This window comes from Malania oleifera, chromosome 1 (genome assembly GCF_029873635.1).
Source record: "Malania oleifera isolate guangnan ecotype guangnan chromosome 1, ASM2987363v1, whole genome shotgun sequence".
Classification (NCBI taxonomy): Eukaryota; Viridiplantae; Streptophyta; class Magnoliopsida; order Santalales; family Ximeniaceae; genus Malania; species Malania oleifera.
In genome coordinates this window covers 153731251-153745581 of record NC_080417.1, presented here as the reverse complement: position 1 = coordinate 153745581, position 14331 = coordinate 153731251, and the positions used below count along the sequence as shown (strand labels likewise).

The 14331-nt window shown below is 31.6% G+C and overlaps 1 long non-coding RNA gene across 1 annotated transcript; it reads left to right on the top strand.

Annotated features, from left to right (window-relative positions):
- Window positions 1-11340: 11340 nt before the first annotated feature.
- On the top strand, window positions 11341-12371 carry LOC131167419 (uncharacterized). The gene is made up of 2 exons (XR_009140121.1): window positions 11341-11468; window positions 11983-12371. It is a non-coding gene; the product is annotated as an uncharacterized LOC131167419 (long non-coding RNA).
- The last annotated feature ends 1960 nt before the right edge of the window (window positions 12372-14331 follow it).

Here is a 14331-nt window from a genome sequence, read left to right as displayed (position 1 = left end):
ATGATCAAAAAAGACTGCTTGTCTAATTTAAGCTGATCAGTCCATATTCAGGGCAACCCTAAAGCTATTAATTTTTTTTTATTGTAATGGAGCATATAACCCTGTGGAAAGTATCTTTTCAGAACTTTCTTAATCATGCAAATTGAATAATTTTCTTGTCAAAATTTATTTCTCAAAAGTACTTAATTTTTTATGTTTTTTTATTGTTAAAAATGCGATTTATTTTTGAAAAAAAATTATAAATACCTTTTTTTTTTTTCCTGATTTCACTCAAAAACAAAGAGGTGCCTTCTAGTTTCAACATGACCACTAAACTCTTTTGGGCTTTCTACAAACATTTAAAATATTAATTCAATTATTTTTGCACTATATCCACAAATAATTAGATAGAATATCCAACTAAAATACTAATTGTTAGATTAATGTACATATAACATTTTGAAATTTAGTTAACTTTTATTGACTTTTATTAGTACATTCTTATCACCTTGCATTGGAACATTTGTGATATTTTAATTTTTAATCATTTTATTAATAAGCCTTTCATTGTTACCACAATCATTATGGATTTGCATGTTGCTATTAAGCCATTCGAAAAAATCTCCTAACTTTTTTTTTAAAAAAGAAGAAGAAAGAAATCGATTTTCTACTATATTTTTTTTTGGTCTATATCAAATATAATTATATAAGAATGAAAATTTTATTTAAATATAACTTAAACTAAGAAAAATCAACTACTAATGACATGTCAAATAAAACTTTTATTTATAAGTTTGTAAGTTTTATGTTCTTTAAATTTCTTTATAACTATACAAGAAAAAGCAAAATCCTTCTTTCTTTCCTTTAGGCTATATTTGAAAAAACAATTTAGTTTGAGAAAAAAAAAGGAAAAAAATGAAGAAATTATTTTATTGTATTTTTTCTATACATTAGGAATGGGAATTTTGTCCAAATATAATTAAAAATTAAAAAAAATGTTAATTGTAACGCCCCGAACCCGTCATGTGGGGCTCGGATTGTTATGAGACCAACACACGTCTCAGATACCACTCACGCAATGGAAATAATAAAATATCCTCGAACATAATACTAGAGTTCTATATTCACATCAACAAACTCATAAAATACAACCACATTCTCCATATTACAAAAACCTGAATAAAATATATATTAATCATAAAACTAAATACATAACCGATCTGATAACCAATCACAAAACTACCCCACCTTGGAGCTTTCTAAGTTCGATCACCTGGATAACCTGAAAAGATTAAATCATTGACGAGGTGAGACACCTCTCAGTAAGGAAGAAATAATTTACAACAATGTGTGGCTGAAGTGTTTAATATATATAAAAAATATCCATACAAATGCAATCATAATCCGATAGCAGCCAAGGTAATACGTTCATTATCATATTATGGTCAAATTATCTGTCATCCAATCACATGCCCACATATATGATTATTATAACTGATAATTCCCGAGAATAGGGAAGTCTACCCGTCCATATAAGTAGATTCCCTTTGTTGTAGTGTTAACACCAGGACACTCACCTTTCTCAGTAAGCCCTCGGGCAGGGCCGACTCTTCATAATATGAGACCCTAGGCGAATGATTTAATTAAGAATCCTTAATATTTTGTTTAATTTTTATTTTTATTTAAAATTAATTTTTCTAACATTTTGAGATGCAAAAATAAATTTATCAAGAGCTTCCTTTTTTTCTTTCTTCATTTTTCATATCCAGATTCATATTTTCTCGTTGACATAATTAAATTTCAAAATTAACACTAACTATAAATTGAAAAATTATGTAAACAAATAAAAATAAATTTAATAAATCTATAGAAATAATAGATTGAAACAATATAACCTGATTATTATTATTATTGCAAATCGATTGGCGAGTGAGGCTTTAGAGATATCGGATTCTTGCCGAATACAACGCTCTAATCTCAAAGCTTCCAAAATCTAAGAAAAAATAGAAAAAAAAAAAATTTAGAGTGAAAATAATAGAAAAATTATGCACAAACATTAAAATCAAAATTAGGATTGATGAAAATTATGGAGAATCGGAGGCTCGAAGATGATGAACACAAGAGTCGGAGCAAAAATCATATAGAGACCGAGAGATGAGAGTGAGAGAGTGTGAGAGATGGAAAGATTTTTTTAGAGAAGCTAAGAGAGAGAGATGAGAGTAATAGATAGTTAAAAATATAATAAAGTTTTTAGTTGGAAAATCAATGAAACTTGAAAAAAAAAAAAGAATTAAATTGCATTTGTTTGTTAGTTGGGAAGTCAATGTATAGGAAGAGAGCATAATAAATAATGTTAACATTATTTAATTAAAAAAAATTTAAGGCCCCAAAAATATATTATTATATTAACAAAAATTGGGGGCCCCAAAATTTTTGGGGCCCTAGGCGAATACCTCAATTGCCTAAAGGAGGAGCTGGCCCTACCCTCGGGTTATGTATCTAGGTAAAGTCATCGAGAATAGGGAAGGTCACCTGCCCATACAAGTGGCTTCCCTCTACTCTGATATCCACAATAATCACCAGAGTACTCACCTTCCTCAGCAAGCCCTCGGGTGGAGTAATTTATTTTACCATAAATACTTTATTATTTAAAGTCACTCACAACTCATGCCAATCATTTCACAGAGTTCTACACACATGTGCATACTACAATCAATCCACACAGGATAATCCATATAGTCTTCAATCATACCCACACAGGGTCCATAAACACACCGAACACAAAGTTCACACAGGACTCCAGTACACATGCATACACGTTCACACAAGACTGTCAACCATACAACATATATGTCCACACAGAATTGGCCCACACAAGACTACTCAATCATACAACATACACAAGATTGGTCCACACAGCACTAATAAATCACACAGATTACATGGTCCACACAGGACAAACCATCACAAAGTTTATAGCACAAACCACCATGTTCATGGTAAATAGGTAAACAACCTCCTTCATACCACTGCCAATGTTTACCTCCCAATATAAACGCTCATATAACGACCTTCTCATACCACTGCAGAGATAACAATGTTTACTGTTGCACCTCTCTGATTCTTCTCTCATGCCATACTCCTCTTTTTCTTTTCCTTCACTCGTGGCAACACAAAACCAGAAGACCCGAAGGCCCATCTCCTCTGCCCACTAACACAACCGGCAACTCAATACAGCAATTCCTCCCTACCCCCCATAATAGGAACACAGCTCTTAATTCAGCCATCTGTACTTTCTAACCCCCTTTCCATATTTCTATATGGCATATCAGATACGGTCATGAGTCATGATTGGAATTTACATCTTTCCACACCATTATCTCTCTGCTCCCCCCATCCAAGCCCTTATTTCAGAGCCTTTTGTCCTGCCTACATAATAGTGAGTCCTCAGATACTGGGGTACGGGCGACCTTCGCGCACCTAGTCTTATTGTTTTCTTGGTTTTTCTTGACTCGTTATTTTTGTTGGGTTCCTCGAAACCTTAGATTTTGTGAGATCGTAACGGTAAAGGTGCAAACCTATGCTAGTATTATTGTGTGCTTGAATGTGGCTGCTCAATGATATCTCCCCTCTATGCTTCGTGAGATGAAGGTACTACTTTCAAGACTCGCTGGGTGGGTGGTATGGGGTTCTTGGATTTGATGATGAGCTTGGACAGCACTGTGTTTTTGTTCCTCCTTGTGTGTTTGATTTATGGGTCTTCTTCCTGCGCGTTGGGACAAGTGCCCAGATTGCCAATTGTTGCTGAAGCTGCTGAGAGGCAAGTTCCTTGAACACCCGTTTGGTAAATTCTTTGTTTGTTCTTCGATATATTCGTTTTTGAATGAATGAATGAATGGTTGTGTCAGGGTTTCTCTTTTTGATTCGATTACGGAGAAGGAAAATGTATATTGTTGGCATTGTTGTAGTGTTGTTGCATGTTCAAGTAAAATGAGAAGTGATTTCTTGGGAAATTAATATTGACCACTTATTTTAATTGCTGGGTGTTTTCAGTGTTCCTGTTTTCTTTGTCAAATTGGTTTTGTGTTTTTGGATGCATTGCAATGGAAATTTGGTGCCTGAGATCTTCCCAATTAATTATGGTGATGCTCTGAGAGGGAAGCTTGAATAATTCATTGTTCATGTTGTGTTAGCATGGAGGAGTTTATGGGTGGATTTAATACACATGAGTAAGCATCAAATTGACTCAAAAGTTAACATCTATTGGGTTTTGGATCCAACCATGTATATAAGCACTCACTGCTCCCCCTTGAATGGAAACCATCTCCCTTATGGGAGTAAGTCCAATTTTCCAATAGTTGTTCAAGTGGGTTTTACCATTGGCGCCTTATGTGCCTCGGATTGCATTCCACGTAGTTTCAAACCAATCCTACCTCCCATGTCTTAATCCTATTCGGATCCATCCCATGCTTAGATGATATCCTTATTGGCCTCGGTCACACACTTTGTCCTCCAACGGTTAGCATGTCAGGAAATTAGTTTCATGTCTCAACTTTTACGATGTCGCTCACCCAAAGTTACCCAGAGTTACGAACCATCGCCTTTGATACCACTTGTTAGCATCAAAGGAGTTTATGGATGAGCTTAATACATATGAGTGAACACCAACTTGACTTAAAAATTTAAGTTTATTGGATTTTGGGTCCAACCATATATATAAGCACTCATCATCCACTCAAATTTTTCAATGTGAGTCCAACTCACAAGTGAAATTCTCAACAGTCTGAACTATATTGCATTTATTATGCGATATGCTTCTTGTCGTGAGAATGCAATTAGGGACTCTCAATTCAGAATCGATGATGGCAGTGATGTTATTTTTGGATGAAATGAAATTTCTTGATTGTCAGACAAAACTGTACTTATATGAGCTGCTTACTGCTAAATGTCTGATCTTATTGAGGTTTTTGTAATTTAATGCCTAGGATAACGCAAACATAAAATCATTAAATTTCTTAAACATTCAAACAACTGAGATACTGTCTAAAAAAACATTAAATGATGTAAGATATCTAAAATAAAAAATATTTCCTCATTAAAGTTTAACTGTTTAGTACACCAGTGGTATTCAATGTGAGATAGCATAATAGCTAAAAGCTTTTCCATAAAGCTGTTTCTCCTTGTTTCCTTTTGAGCCACCAGCATTGCTTCCAGGATCAAGATCCTCTACAGTTAATCTTCTATGGAGTTTAAAGAATCTCTCTCTCTCCCTTTTACAAATTTACAGGTGATATGACTCTATCAGAGGTGTTGGAAAATAGTTGATAACTCAGATTTAATGAACTCTGAACGAGAGTAACTCCAAAGTTTCTGTTTCCTTCTCTCATATCCTATCATGGTCTTTCCTTTGTTGCTTCTCAGCTTTGGTATCTTGAGTATAGGAAGAGGATCCACTTTATGCATTATCTTCTCCACCATCAGCGTTTGAAACTGTTCTGAATTTTGTTTGTTTTCTTAGTCTGCTCCCTTAGACGCTCTTCAGTAGAGCTTTGAGGGTCAAATTTTTTTCCCTCTCTCTTTTGGCTACTGCAGAATAAGTTGTTGTACATCTTTGGAATAAAGAAAAAAGCCCTCTTATTGCATGAGCTCCTAGTTCCAGTGAATCGATTAGTTACCTGGTCCAAAGCAAGAGCGAGATTGATGATGATGGTTTCTCTATGACTTAAACAATATCATTATATCACTTCCTGTAGGGACTACTGTTCTCACTGCCTGCAGGGTCACATAGAATCGTTGTAGTTTTCAACTTTGGACAGACTTTTTCCTTTTCTATTGACAATTCGGTAGATCCTTTATGATTTTCTGACCTTTAAATCTTTTTTAATACAAATAGCCCTAGAATTCTCAAATCTAGCATACTGGCATATTGCAAGAAAATATGTTGATACTAATTCTGTTGTTTCGGTTGTATCTAAACTAATCACAAGGGTGTACATACTTATGTATCCTCAAAACCTAAAACTTCTCGAGTCACTTCCAATACATTTAAAAAGATTGAAAACCTTTTTATCCCTTGGGAGGCCCAGTGGGATTGACCTACATATTAATGGCCATCCCCCTTCCTAATCCTTCACCTCTTTCCAACTCCTAGGTCCAAAACTTCCGACATGGAAGTCCTATGATCCAACTACTGGGCATCCACAAGAAGATTAAGAGGCAAAGTGTATAACTAAAGCTTCATAAGCTATTTTATTTTATTTTGTTGCCCTTGATGGTACAATATTGGAAGGCTGATTTTCGAGAAATGGATCGATATAGTACTGAATTGCCATTCATCAGCCCATGCTAGTTAATATGATATGTATTTATCTATCTTTTTCATTCTCGAAAATCAAGAAAAAAAAATAAATAAATAAAAGATAAAAAAATAGAAAGAAGCTATAAACACCCTTAAATTTCTTTAATTTGCGCAGAAAGTGTTGTATTTTTTTGAAAGCACGGGAAATGAAATCAGTTGAATCTAAAATTTTGAAACAATACCAAAATTTAGGGCAGCTTTGGTTATGAAAAATCATATATTTTTTATTTTTAAATTTAGAGAATTACAAGACTTGGACCTTGTTTGTTAGATTTTCAAACATTTGTTTAGTAAAGTAAAAAATGTATAAAAATATAGTATTCATTTTTTATATAAATGTCAAAAAATTAAATAAAATGATATTTTAATATTTTTAATAAATAAAAAATATATATACTTCTACTTGTTGATACCCCATTCCTGGATGATACAGTGGTATGCAGGCTTCAACTGGGCTTGGGCGGGGCCTGTTGCAGCCTGGACGTATATTGGGTCCACGAAGCTGGGCTGCAAGCCAACCCTCTGCATGGTTGTGTGGGCTGGGCCTAGTGATTGTTTGGAACCACATTATAAAAAAGTTTTTTTTTTTTTTTTTTTTTTTTTTAAAAAAGTTTTCATTTGAAAAAGTAGTTAGCTAAAAATAGTATTAGATTACTTATTATAAGTAAATATTTTTTTTAAAAATATTTATTTTCTTTAAAAAAATGTAGTTTGAAACAGTATTTTTTTTTTTTTAATGATTACTAATTGTTGAAATGTAGACCAAATGCTATTTATTGACACAAGCACTTATAAAAATTATTTTTTATGAATAAATATTTATTTTTTAAGGCGATCCAAACGGGGCTTAATTTGGACTCTACTCTTGTATATGCAAAGTGTGACATATTATTATTATTTAAACTCCATAATTTTGGTATTTATTTTAGTTTAGAGGTTCACACTTTGAAGAGTGTTTGGGATGACTTTTAAAAATAACTTATGTGTGACTTCTAAATTTACCGTAACTAATTTCTTTTAGGCACATGTTATTTTTATATATCTATATATAAATGTATTAAATAGTTTTATATAAATATTTGCTAAATGATAATGCCAATGCAACATAAAAAATCAATATTATGTACACAAAATTAACTCATTACTAATTATTACTAAGAAATAATTAAATTCACAATTATTAGTTTTGAGTTGATGCTTATTTTAAAGCATCATAAAATATCTGGACACATATTTTTTTGTTTCATTCACAATGTTTATTATTAAATTATAAAAATAAATTGAGATAAAGTGAAGACCTGGTTCACGAAGGTCGTACATAAAATTAATTAATTCTCTACTTTTATTTTTTTATATTTACAGTTTATTGAATTGTTTTCTATGTAAGGTATTGACATTTTAGGACGTGAAAGAACTAGTTATAAGTTAATTATAAATATTTATGTAATAGATAAAAATAGTTATAAAAATTAGTCGTAAAATATATACCAACATTTTAGCAAAATAGAAAGTGGACGCTAAATTATGCAAATCCTTCTGGAGGTAGTCCGGTGATAAAATATTTGAGACTTCTATGGTAGAGGCGTCGAGTTAGAATCCTAAGAAGGGTGGAAAGTGTCGAAGAGGTACGAAATAAGAAATGGGTTACCTCTCGTTGTAGCCTCCAATCGACCCGAAAAAGGAAAATTACATAATTGTCTATTAGACTTGCTTGGTATGCAGAAATGAAATAAAAAGCTACATGCCCAACACACTTAAAGTATAATTACCAATTTCATTCCGTTCCATTATATTCTATTACTTGCGAATGAAAAATGGTGCTAAAATTTGAAACTTATATTTTAAAGTTCTCAAGTTTAGTCATTGAGGATCCATTTGGATGGAAAGGAAAATATGAAAATATATATATATTTATAATCCGGAGATTACAACCATCATCGTGTTATTTTGAACAATATGGTGCAGCACCAAATTTGGAGGATGAAAGTTGTTCGTCCATTGACGCACTTCTGGTAATTTATTAAGGTAAACTCTCAAGAGGAAATTGAACTTGTGATTTTAGAGTTACAAAAGTGTAAAATTAAATTTGTGTTCATAAATTTGACATTTTTATTTTCTTTCTCACTTTTCTTAATAGTTAAACATAAAAATATGAATTTTTTAATATTCTTTTCTTTTCCTAATACTTTTTAAATTTCAAATGAAGCTTAAAAGAAGTCTAAAAGATCTAGAACAAGAAATGAGCTATCTTCTATTATGTAATTCCAAACTAGTGAGGACCAAACATAAAATATATATATATAATTAATTAATTATTTTGATTAAAATTTATTTAGAGTGATGAATGATTCTTTACGTGTTTGGTATGGCATAATGGTAATGCCATATATTCAAAAGGTACAGCTAACTTTTACCAATAACTTGTTGCTCGTCACTTCTCAGTTCTCACACAACACACCTCTTTGTTTGGCTTACCCAAACAAGTCTCTGTATGAGCTGGATCTTCTTCTCCTTTTCCATTTATTTATTTAATATTAGTTTAAAAAATTCTTCCTTAATTCAATAATTAATTTAACATTACCGACACCTTAACTCCATTTTTTAAATGTGAAAAAAAAAAATATAGAATAATTTAATAATTAAGGCATGGTCCAAGACTGCAGCTCTCCTTCACTACTCACTTTTTTATATATATATAATTTGGGCAAATGCTTAATTCCTTGTTTGTTTTCTCATAATTCCCATTAATATTTTTGGACTATTCTCTTTTTTATTTTTTTGGGAAGTTTAACCATTACGTCTGTTTGGTACATTATTTGCCACTTTCATGTTAATTTAATTTTAGTTTAATTTATTATTGTAGCCTAATTACCTTTACTATTATTTTTTAAATAAAGAGATCATGTACTGTTTTTTTTCATTGTGGATTTGTTGTTCTTGATAATTAAGAATCAATTAAAAATAAAATATGAATGATTGGATTCATTTTCGGTTTTATTTATGCTTTGTTTAGAACCCATAATGAACACGAATGGAAGTTATAAAACTAATAACTTAAATAGGAATGCAAATGATTAGGATTTACAAGGTATTTTAATTATTTTTTTAATTGTTATATTTTTAAATTTTATTTTATAATAACAATCTCATTGTACATGACAATTGAAAATTTGTAAAAATATTTTTTAATAGATTATTTATGTATATTTTTTAATTTTAATTTAAAGGTGTGTATAAAATGAATTAATTAATAATATAAAAAATTATTTCTAGATATTAAAATATTTTACAGGGGGCTGTCAAAATAATTGAAAATCATAAATTTTGTTTTAGTTTATTCACGAAAGATGAAAACTTGTAATAGGGACATAAAATTAGCAGTATAAGATTTTTTATTTATTTCTAAAAGATTATCTTATTGTTAAAAATAAATATTTCATGAATAAATTGACTACCATAATTTAAAGAGTAAATCTTTTATTAGTATATGAAAAATAAATATTATGTGTCAATATTAATCGATAAATGGATTCTGTTTCGAAGAAACTTAAATTTGAAAATTTAATTTTCCATTCAAATAATTTGAGCAAAATATAATACTTAAATTCACACTATTATAAGTACACACAATTACAAACACCCAAACAAGGGATAAACATTATTGAATTTTACACAAATAAAAATTCTACCAATTTTTGGGGGCTCTTCTTCCTAAAATAATAAAATCTGAGTAAATGCAACCGTTACAAGAAAATGGTTTTTTTTTTTTTTTTAAATTAAGGTTTTGGGAATAGGGAATGAAATTGAGAAAACATCTGGACCGTCGAAAGGCAATCCATCGTGCGTCCAGCCAGGAACCAACCAACGCCAATTCCCATTAAGGTTATTGTCGGTGGAAGCTTCAGTTTGTCGCGGTTTTCCACGTGGCGCTTTCTTATTCACGCTGTGGCCAGCCTGGCAATCTTTGGCGCACGTCCCGCGGAGCTGTCTCCTGGCCCACACCAGTCCACCAAAACTTCTCTATCAAATTGCTCTTCTCGATCCTTTAAACTACGAAACTGCCCTTCCTGCTCAAGCCAACATGGCGATGCCTTCGCCGACACAAATTTAAACCGTACTCCCAAATTAATCAAACTCAACTCCCTCTAATAATTTGTCATTTAATGAGTAAGTTTGACTTTTATGCTGACCTAAAAAATTATTTTTTTGTTTTTATTTATTTAATGAATTATAAAAATATGGCCTTTAAATATTTTTAAAATGTATATTAAATATCAAAAATACTGAATTTGTTTAGTTGAGGTGAATATTTTAATTTTAATAAAATTTCAATAACTAGAAAAATATCACGTTTTTTTTTTATTTTAATAAATTATATAAGAAATAAAATTCTGAAAATAATATTTTTGTGTAATGTATGGATATAAATAAAATACTAAAGATTTACTTAACATGTAAGACTAATCCTGTGTTTGGAAAACGTATGAATTTGGAGTTGTGTTGGATTTGAATAAAATGTATTGTCAAATTATATTGAAATTTATTCAAATTCACCAAAATCCAAATCCAAATTTCCTTACTCCCCAAACGAAGCATAAAAGTAAGTGAATGTCTCCATAAATTAATGAGGATTTTTGTAAATTGTTGGTTGAACATGCAAAATATATATGTAAGAACCTGAACCGTGATAATGAGTTTATATATGTAAAGAGAGAGACATTTTGGTAAAAGAGCAAATTTGTCGATGAAATTCAAAAACTCGTCGACGAGGAGAAGCTGAGGGGTCTTGGAAAAACCGACGATCTCATATTCGTCGACGAGGCCACCGATTCGTCGACGAAGCCAGTGAAAGATTCGTCGACGAAGGCACCATTTCGTTGACGAAATTGGGCCGGGTCAAAGGGTTATAAAAGGAAATTCTCATTACTTCTTCATTAAGAAATCTCAAACTTATCCCTCTCTCTCTCTAAACCTCTCCCTACTCTCTCTCTCTCTCTCTTTAGATTTTTTCGCCGATCATTGATAGAATCGGGAAATGGAAGTAATCACGAGGATCGTGGAAGGATTCTCTACAACTTCTATGGATCGAAATCTCGTTTCGGAGGTTTTCGGGTTTTGGCGAAAAATCGAGGTAAAGTTCGGTTTTCATTTCTGATTTGGTAGTTTTGTAGATGATGGTCTTGTGAGTATATTCTATACTGTAATTTGTAAGTTTTGGAACTCGATTCGCTATTTAGGAGTCTTGGAGTTCGGGATTTGTTATATGGGGTTAAGGTAAGGTGAACTATGTTTATATTGGTTCTTTTCGAAATCGGACTCGGTGGAACTGTGGTCCACGGTCCTGTGTGTGTTTTGGCTACTCATTTGGGGGGATCTAACGGGAAAAACTATGAGTTTTTTATTATTGCGATTTTGGAAAAAAGGGGGGGACAGGCTGAATCCCGGATTTTGTTGAAAATCGAGTATATGTGTAATTTATACTGTGATATTGGGATGGTCGTGCCTTGACTTTGTTTAAATTGTATTTGTTTGGAAAATCATAATTTAGATTACCAAATGAGTGTAGTTTGTTTGGTTATATGAGCATGCATGTGTGTGTGATATGCGGAATTGTTGATAGGAACGCAGTTCCAAAATGATTCTAGGTACTGAGAGTGTCCGACTCTATATCCAAGGGCGTGTGTTTATCGCCTACCATGTAGGTAAGAGTGTTCGGTTCTATATCCGAGGGCGTGAGCCTATTCCGGTTGATCAGGCCAAAGGGTGTGGATCCACCAGTTAGCACCGGTACGATGTCATGGGAGTCGAGGACTAGACATGTGCCGGTGGCGCTGTGCTTCATGGGTTGGCTAAGGGCCAACGCCGGAATGCCGAACCGGCTTCGGGCCAATGAGTGTGACGACATTGTGTATTACTAATCATGTGTGTGTATTGTGACGGGACTGCGTATAAATGACCGTCGTATGCGTACATGTATGCACTGTGTGAATTAGTATTGGATTGCATTCAACTGTATGTATGTTGTATCATGATCACACTCAAATGCCACACACTGATATAACTTGTGTTCGTCTTTACTGAGAGGTGTCTCACCCCTATTGTACGTACATTTTTTATAAGTCCTTTGAGTAACTGGAACTAACGTCCTGGTGTAGGGAGCGTAATAGCCGGTGTACTACGTTAGCACTTGGGTAAATGCTAGGACTGTAGTTTGTTGGGTTGCCACTTTGAGTCGTATTTGGGCACCCAGTTTGTACGTTTTGTTAGAACCATATTCTGCTCTTGTATAGACTCTAGCATATGTTGATATAGAATGACTTTTTTCGCTGCGTATATGATTGTGGTTGGATGTGTTTAGGGTGCCTGGGAACCCCACGAGATCATCCATTGTACTGTATCTGTGATGATTTGTATGATACAGGGACATGTTAGGTTACATTTTTACCCCTAGGTTCCATTACCGGGTTTGGGGCGTGACAATATATTTATACATAAGATGAAAAATGAGGTATTTTCTATTTTATAGCTCGGGTTTAGCAAGTCCCAATAGTAACAACAACGACAGTATTAGTTAAGTTCAAGTTAAATGTGCATCTTAAAAATTTGTATTGAAGTCAAACTCAAATTTAATTACAAGCATACGATCAATTGAATTTGAGTTTATTACTAAATTTAAATATTAAATAGTAATATTTGTATAATTAAAAATATTAACATTGTTAGGACCGGAGGGGCCCATGGGTGTGGGATTGATACATAGGGATGAACACCAACTTGACCCAAAAGCTTAAATCTATTGGGTCTTAAGCCCAACCATGTATATAAGTACTCATCATCCACTCTAATTTTTCAATGTGGGACAAACTCACAAGTAAAATTCTCAACAAGCATTGTGTGACTAAAACAATCTTTTAGAAATATGCTAATAAACAACTTTGGCAATATTGTTTTCAACTCTTACAATATAAAATGGCAAGTATATCTTTTGATATTTTTTGAAAAAAAAAAGAAAAAGAAAAGAAAGGTAGCAACGAATTCGTCATTTCATTATGTTGGAAAAAGTAATAAAATGTCAATGGGGGTTTTCAATTTTTTTTTTTTTTTTTTTTGGCATTTTAGAAATGAAGAGAGAGAGAGAACTCGTCATTTTATTTCATGAGAAAAAAATAATAAAATGTCTGTATTATTTTTTACAATAGTGCCTTTCTAGATTTATATCATAAATTGTTTAAGTTTTTATAAATTATATCATGAATTTGTGAAAGTCTTACAAATTATATTTTACACCTCTAAATCTCATAAAATTATTCTTCTTCTTTTAGATTTTAAAAATCATAACAATTTAGAGTTTATTTGGTATCGTTGTTGTTTACTATTTTATGTTTTTGTTTCCCCAAAATGAAAAAAACAGATTATAAAAATGTGTTTATTTGTATTGTCATTTTTATTTTTATTTTTGTTGTCGATTTTCAATTATTTGTCAAAAAATTGAATACTAGGTTTTATGTTTTCTAATTGTTTGGCAACTTGTCAGAAATTTTAACATCCAAAAACAGTTTTTTTTGGGTTAAATCACTTTTTTTACACACTTTTAAATTAAAATCAAAATTAAATTATCATTTGAATTTAAATATAATTAAAATAAAAATATACATAAATTTTAAAAAAATAATAATAAAACCACTTACAAAATACTTTTACTATTTCTTACCTGTCATGTCTAATAAAAATTTGTTTAAGTAAAATTTGAAAGTGAAAGAATTAAGTAAAATGATTGTAATAAATGTTATTTTTGTTATAGTAAATTTTTTAATATGCATTATTTGTAATTTTATTATTTTAATTATTTTTTTATAATATTATTTAAGTTAAAGATAAAAATAAATAATTTTTTATTATTTTTTTAATTTGTATTAGTCTTGTAAATTTTAACCAAATCGATTGTTGGTTTCTAATTTTTAGTTTTTGTTTGTTGTTCTAATTTTTGACAATAC